Source organism: Triticum urartu, chromosome 4A (genome assembly GCF_056163025.1).
Source record: "Triticum urartu cultivar PI428250 chromosome 4A, HENAU_Tu73, whole genome shotgun sequence".
Lineage (NCBI taxonomy): Eukaryota > Viridiplantae > Streptophyta > Magnoliopsida > Poales > Poaceae > Triticum > Triticum urartu.
Window position 1 is genome coordinate 442,162,601 of NC_141876.1, and position 8,522 is coordinate 442,171,122.

The following is an 8,522-nucleotide window of genomic DNA, read 5'->3' on the forward strand; positions in this document are numbered from 1 at the left end:
ATGTAGACATGACCGAGACATGTCTCCGGTAAATAACCAATAGCGGAACCTGGATGCTCATATTGGCTCCCACATATTCTACGAAGATCTTTATCGGTCAGACCGCATAACAACATACTTTGTTCCCTTTGTCATCGGTATGTTACTTGCCCGAGATTCGATCGTTGGTATCTCAATACCTAGTTCAATATCATTACCGGCAAGTCACTTTACTCGTTTCGTAATACATCATCTCGCAACTAACTCATTAGTTGCAATGCTTGCAAGGCTTATGTGATGTGCATTACCGAGAGGGCCCAGAGATACCTCTCCGACAATCGGAGTGACAAATCCTAATCTCGAAATACGCCAACCCAACATGTACCTTTGGAGACACCTGTAGAGCTCCTTTATAATCACCCAGTTACGTTGTGACGTTTGGTAGCACACAAAGTGTTCCTCCGGCAAACGGGAGTTGCATAATCTCATAGTCATAGGAACATGTATAAGTCATGAAGAAAGCAATAGCAACATACTAAACGATCGGGTGCTAAGCTAATGGAATGGGTCATGTCAATCACATCATTCTCCTAATGATGTGATCCCGTTAATCAAATGACAACACATGTCTACGGTTAGGAAACATAACCATCTTTGATTAACGAGCTAGTCAAGTAGAGGCACACTAGTGACGTTTAGTTTGTCTATGTATTCACACAAGTATTATGTTTTCGGATAATACAATTCTAGCATGAATAATAAACATTTATCATGATATAAGGAAATAAAATAATAACTTTATTATTGCCTCTAGGGCATATTTCCTTCACACCGTACGCCGGAGTGGTACTTTGATGATGTCCTGAAAGGATCCCGCATTGTAGAGGGCCAATGTTCGAAGGACATCATTTTTGAATGAATGTATCTATGTTGTCCAATCCTGTATCATGAAACAAGGCTTATGTATGATATGTTTCTTATTTTACTTTAAAATATCTCCTCCTGTGTGGCTGTTTATGACATCTGAGAGTTGGACAGTCGTCGGCTTCAGCCCCCACGTAGGTAGTACGGGGGTGTTCGGGATAACACTTAAACACACTTGACCCAACGTATTGGTCCGTGAAGGAGGTGTTACTGTAGCGAACCAGGCAATCAGACTATATGACTTTATCACCCTCACTTAGACATAGGAGTTTTATAATGGGAGTGCGGGCACTTCCCCTAGTATTGTTTGATTATCCAAACTTGGGTGCTGTGAATGCCCGGCCGGGTGGAGGCCAGCCTATCACATAATGCGAAAAAATCGCAAGAGATTTATACTTAGTCACCGAATAGCTGACCAGCTCTCGCCGCATCATGACAGTCAGTTTTCGGCTTTCTCTACTGAGGTGTTTGCCCGAGTGAACCAGAAACACAATCGCAGTAGTTCTCCCTTTACTACCCTAGTCAATCAGACGGAACGTAAGGTAGCAAGCATAGGAGCGGGCAACCCAACTATTGACCAAAGACATGATTCGGAGCCAATGCATATAATGCTATATTCGGGACTTTGTTTTAGTATTTAAAAGATGTACGCGGCTTAATAGAGCCCCTGGCAATTTAGGTCATACCAAGGTGTACATGACAATCGGACAAAAACAGGGAAACATATGTTGAGAGATAAGCCAACGCCACGTAGGTTTGGGCTAAAAACTGTTTCCATAGTAGTCTTATTGATACGTCAAAACGTATTGGTACAAATAGTGTAATAAGCAACAAGGCTATTTTACATGTCAAACACAAGGGGAAGCCGTGCATGCATCCCGAAAGCGGATGAGGTGATCTTTAAGGATCCTTTAGGTGCTCTGGCATGCGTCTATGCTTCTTTTCTCCTTGGTATATTGTCCTTCGAGAGGATCATCGACCGGTGCTTTCATAATAGGCCACGGAAAGACGCCTTGGTACCATTGAAAGGGTGGTGTGGGTTGTAAGGAACCTGGGAAAATAAAAAGAAAAGAAAAAGGGAAATGTGAGTGTCATGATAGGGTCTAGCCGTATTGTAGACATTGTCTTTATTATGCCTCCATCCTTTCCCATGGTATTTTTAGTGCGTAATTATGTACGCATGGTACATATGCCACAATTTGGTAGGGGGTGAGATGGAGGCCGAATTGCTAATCGAGCTCCTGACGAGCTGGACTGTCGTACAGTGGGGTAGTCCGGACTTGTTTGACAGTGTCCGAGGACTTGGCCGCCGACGTAATGGTTGGCTTGATGAGGCCACCCTATACTTCTGCTGCCACGGCCGCGGTGTGCTCCTCGGTGCGGAGGGAGCGTTCGTGTTTCCATTCACTGTTATAACTCCGTGTGATCTGGGCATCTTGAGTTTGAGATAGGCGTAGTGCGGGACTGCATTGAAGCGAGCGAACGCGGTTCGTCTGAGCAGTGCATGGTAGCCGCTGCGAAAGGGAACGATATCAAAGATCAAGTCTTCGTTGCGGAAGTTGTCGGGTGAACCGAAAACCACTTCCAATGTGATTGAGCGGGTGCAGCGAGCCTCTACGCCGGGTATCACTCCTTTAAAGGTAGTTTTAGTGGGCTTGATTCTTGGCGGATCAATACCCATCTTGCAGACTGTGTCCTGATAGAGTAGGTTAAGGCTGATGTCGCCGTCCATGAGGACTCGCGTAAGGTGGAATCCTTCGATGATTGGATCGAGGACTAATGCGGCCAAACCTCCATGACGGATACTGGTCAGATGGTCCCTGCAATCGAAGGTGATCAGACAGGCCGACTATGGGTTGAATTTTTGGGCGACTGGCTCTATCACATAGACGTCCCTTAGCGCGCGCTTGCGCTCCCTCTTGGGGATATGGGTGACGTATATCATGTTCACCGTTTTGACTTCGGGGGGAAATTTCTTCTGTCCCCCTGTTTTCGGTGCGCGAGGTTCCGCGTTGTCATCCTCACTGGGCGACCCTTTCTCCTTATGCTCGGCATTTAACTTGTCGGCCTGTTTGAAGACCCAACAAGTTCTGTTGGTGTGGTTGGCAGGCTTATCAGGAGTGCCGTGGATCTGGCAGGGTCGATCAAGTATCCGGTCCAGGCTTGATGAGCCGTCTTTCTTTCATTTGAATGACTTCTTCCGTTGACCGGGTTTGGAGCCACTTAATCCGGCGTTGACTGCCGTATTCTCTGTATCCTCATTGTTGTTCCGACGCTTGTGTTTGTTGCGTCGGGGACTCCCGTTGCCGCTTCTGGCTTTGGAAGTGCCGGGGTCGCTGGTACTATTGCCGCTACGGGCTAGCCAGCTATCCTCGCCCGCGCAAAAGCGGGTCATTAGTGCTGTAAGGGCTGCCATGGACTTCAGCTTTTCTTGGCCGAGGTGTTGGGCGAGCCATTCGTCGCAGATGCTGTGTTTAAAGGCCGCTAGGGCTTCGGCGTCCGGACAGTCAACGATGTGGTTCTTTTTAATTAGGAACCTGGTCCAGAATTTCATGGCCGGCTCTCCGGGCTATTGGACTATATGACTGAGGTCATCGGCATCCGGAGGCCGGATATAAGTGCCTTGGAAGTTTTCTCTAAAGGCATATTCCAAGTCTTCCCAGCTTCCAATAGAGTTTTCTGGGAGGCTGTTTAACCAGTGCCGATTTGGCCCCTTAAGTTTTAGGGGAAGGTATTTGATGGCGTGTAGATCATCACCGCGAGCCATGTGAATGTGGAGAAGAAATTCTTCAATCCATATTGCAGGATCTGTTATGCCATCGTATGATTCAATGTTCACGGGTTTAAACCATTCTAGGAACTGGTGCTCCATTACCTCATCGGTGAAGCATAGTGGGTGTGCGGCGCCTCTGTATCGGGCCATGTCACGACGCAGTTCGGATGGAGACCGTATGCGGTTTTCAGCCTGGGGTTGGTTATGCTTATCGCACCAGGCTTGATAGTTCTCCTCTCGTGCCGGAGGACGCCCTCGTGGTCCGTAGATTGACCTGGTCTGACCTGCTCTATTTTCCAGGTCATGTCGTAGGTTGTATGTGTATCCCCGAGCTGTTGTTTCTTTGCTTTTACGGCAAGGTGGTGCGGGCTGGTGTTCGGCTTGAGTTGCTGTTCTGGCCCGACCACGCGGTGGGCGGTCGGGTCCGTCAGCCACGTTACGCGCGGGTGGTATAGGCTCCAACACCTCGTCATTGAATTGGGGTAGCAGCTTATGCTTTGGGTAACTCTTTGCTGGGCGTTTGAGGCCGTATTCTTCGGCTGCCAGGACATTAGTCCATCTGTCATTGAGCAGATCTTGGTCAGCTTGAAGCTTTTGTTGTTTCTTTTTTAGGCTTCTTGCCGTGGCTATTAGCTGGCACTTAAAGCGCTCTCGTTCGAGGGGTTCCTCTAGCACGATAAAATTTTCATCATCGAGGCTCACGTCATCCTCAGAGAGTGGCAGATAGTTGCTGTCCTCTGAGTCTTCGTACCCCACTTGCTTGTCAGGGTCAACTTGCCCATCCTCTCGATCATCCTGCTCGGATACTGGATTGATGGGGTCTTCTTGGTCTTCGGCGTTCTCCGGAGTATCATTGCCTCCAGTGCCGGTATTGCTATCTTTCCCACTGCGCGATTTAGAGCGGCGCCGCTGATGTCGATGCTTCGGTGGTATTTCAGGAGGTTCGCCCTCGACTGTATCCTTCCCGTTGTCGTCGTCACCTTCTTTAGGTGTGTCCACCATGTATACGTCGTATGAGGAAGTGGCCGTCCAGTGTCCGGTGAGCGGCGGGTTTTGGGCCTCCTCCTCTCCAGCATCATCGTCCATACCGTCGATGTCTTCGGAGCCGTAGTCAAGCATGTCGGTTAGATCCTCGACAGTGGCTATAAGGTGGGTGGTGGGTGGGAAGTAAAATTCCCTGTTTCCGGCCCCTAGTATAGGCTGGGCGCAATTCGGAAACGGTTCCTCTGTGATGGCAAGGGACCGCATTAAGTCCAAGGCCTCGTTAAAGGGCGAGGTTTGGGCGGGGACAGAAGTTTCCGGCCCGAGCTCGCATGATGCAGGCTTCGAGGGTTCGGAGTTGGTGTCCGGAGGAGAGTCCGGCTTTGTGATGATAGCCGGAGACGCTATTCTCTCCGGTTTTCCGGCGCTGAGCTTTAAGGCCGCAGAGAGTCCGGCGGGCTCTAGACTCCCGTCTTTGGACCTGATGACATGCCCCGAATCTAAGGCCGAAGCGTGGTGGTTGGGGCCGTGAACCCTTGGAAGATCAAGTCTCCTCGGGTATCAGCGACATAGTTTAGATTTCCAAAACTGATTTGGTGACCAGGGGCGTACCTGTCGATCTGCTCCAGGTGGCCAACCGAGTTGGCACGCAGTGCAAAGCCACCGAATACAAAGATCTGGCCGGGGAGAAAAACCTCCTTCGCGGCAGCATTGTTGTAGATGATTGATGGAGACATCGAGCCTTTCGACGACGGCACAGTGGAACTCTCAATGAAAGCACCAATGTCGGAGTCAAACCGGCAGATCTCGGGTAGGGGGTCCCGAACTGTGCGTCTAAGGATTGAAGGTAATAGGAGGCAGGGGACACGGTGTTTACCCAGGTTCGGGACCTCTTGATGGAGGTAATACCCTACTTCCTGCTTGATTGACTTTGATGAGTATAGGGGTTACAAGAGTTGATCAACCACGAGATCGTAATGGCTAAACCCTAATTGTCTAGCTTGTATTGCCTCTACGGACTAAACCCTCCGGTTTATATAGACACCGGAGGGGGCTAGGGCTTGTACCGAGTCGGTTTACAGAGAAAGGAATATTCATATCCGCACGCTAAGCTTGCCTTCCACGCCAAAGAGAGTCCCATTCGGACACGGGGAAAGTCTTATGTCTTGTATCTCCATGGCCCATTAGTCCGGCCCATATCACATAGTCCGGACGCACGAGGACCCCGTAATCCTGGACTCCCTCACGGGGAGAATAGGCAACTAACAATTTTTAAGCTTTTCTTTACCAATTTAAACTTTGCATCAAAGTAGGTTGTCTAGATATGCAACTAGGTGAGAAACCTATATGATGCAACAACCATAAGCACACAATCAAGCAAAGGATACACCACAATAAGTTTGCATAAGTAAAGGTAAGAGATAACCAAAAGTGGAACTGGTGGAGACGAGGATGTGTTACCGAAGTTCCTTCCCTTTGAGAGGAAGTACGTCTCCGTTGGAGCGGTGTGGAGGCACAATGCTCCCCAAGAAGCCACTAGGGCCACCGTATTCTCCTCACGCCCTCACACAATGCGAGATGCTATGATTTGACTATTGGTGCCCTTGAAGGCGGTGACCGAACCTTTACAAACAAGGTTGGGGTTGTCTCCATAGCCGAATTGGAGGCTCCCAACAAAACCGCGGAGCTTCACCACAATTGAATGTGGCTCCGAGGTGACCTCAACCATCTAGGGTGCTCAAACACCCAAGAGTAACAAAATCCACACAAGAAAGTATGGGGAATCAAATATACTTTGGTGGAAGTGTAGATCTAGATCTCCTCCTTCTATCCCTAGCAAATCAACAAGTTTGAGTGCCTAGAGAGAGAGAGAGAGATCGGGAAAGAGAGCTTGAATGGAATTAATGGTGGAGAGAGAGAGGCAAGAGGTGAGTGTGGTAGGTGCAAGAACCACCCTTATATAGCAAACCCTAAAATCCAGCCGTTACTGTGAAAACAGCACTGCAGCGGTACAACCGCTCCTAGTCCCTGTACAACCGGAACTCACAGAAATACTGCATAAACCCTACCAAGCAGTACAACCCGACAGGAAAGCGGTAGTACTGGTTGTGAAGGACAACCGTAACAACCGCTCAGCCACCGCCCAACCACCGCTATGAAATAGAAGCGAGACACCCATGCGAGCGGTGATCGAGCGGTAGTGCACCGGTGCAACCGCCTGGCCCTGGAACCTTGGGTGGCTAAGTCCTAAATGGTACAACTGCTTAGGGCACTCGTGGTACCGGTGTGCGGAGCACAACCGGAACAACCGGTCCACCACCGCCCGAGTACCGCATCAAAACAGAACCGATGCCGGTTGTTGAGCGGTACCTGGCCGGTACAACCGCCAATGACACCGTAGTCATGTTTTAAGCGCGGTGGCGGTACTACCGCCCCGGGGCAGCGGTACAACCGCTTGGTCATGACTGGGCAGTTCAACCCCAGGGTATCACCCCTGGGGGGGTGGTTGGGTATGTGCCAAGAGCCAGCGGTACGACCGCTCGAATGAGCGGTACAACCGCGGGAGTACATAGCAACAGTTGAAAAAGAAAGGGAGCTCTCACTCACACAAAACATGGAAGGCAAAGGTGGGTGAGCAAGAAGTCTATGTGCAATGATTCACCCAATACCTTTCGATGTGGATTCCCTCTTAATAGTACGGGTTCCCTACGACCAAAGAGATAAACGCATAGGCAAACACCGTCTTCGATCGTTTCCTTCCGGAGAGAATAGCTAATCGATGCAAGCCTAATCACTAAGAACCTGAAGCACTTAGCACAAGATTAGACCAACAAAGGGTTGTCATCATCATCCAAAACACAGCATAGGGAAATGATGTTACAATCTCCCCCTTTTTGGTGGATGATGACAACAACACGATTTGCAAGAGAGAGGTCTAGAAAATATAGACGGGACTCCCCCTAGATGTCTGCACTAATATGAAATTGCTTTTGGAATGCAAAGGCACACATTAGGAGCAAGACTCCCCCCTAGATTTTATAGACCCACCACTCCTACTAGACATGCGAAGATAAGCAATAAGCGCATAATAAGAGAGTAACGACTTTAACGGATAAACGACATTAACAACAATAATGATAAATAGAGGAGCGCATGTCTCACACCATGCAAGTCAAGATAAGCAACAAGGTACACACACTAAAGTCCAACACCAAGCACGAAAAACACAAACCCAAGCACAAAGAAAATCCCATGGAAATCCCGAGACCAAATATAACTCTCTCCCCCTTTGGCATCAAGACACCAAAAAGGAAAAGAGCGAAGCTAGCGTCCCAGAGATCAGTAGCCCTCCTCTGACTCCTCGGTCTCATCTGGATCCCCCTCATCATCAGACTCCTAATCATCGTCCCTATCAGCGTCCTCCATGATATCATCATCAACAGCAATGGAGGTAGAAGGCTGGCGAGGAGCCTCATCATCAGACCATGTGTTGTGCGCAGAGACCGTTCCTCACGGGTGATGCTCTTCTCAGAACCACTCTGGACAGACATGTTGAGGTGCTTCATCATAGCAATCTGACGATGCCTGGCATGCTTCTCATTGACATGGGCCTCATACAACTTCTTCTGAATGTCAGTCTAGAGGCGGAAAGTCTTCTTCACTTTAGCCATGAGCTTGGTCACCCATGAGGGCTTGGCCCCTGGCCCCATCTCAAAGTCCTCATCCTCTGAAGTGGCATAGACATCCTCAGGATCATTAGCCAGAAAGCGAGGCTCGGCATGCTTCTTCTTCTTGAGTTGCTTGACCTCATGCACGATGAGGTTATCTGGGGAAGTGAGAAGCTCTCCAGGGCGGCGAACAGCCC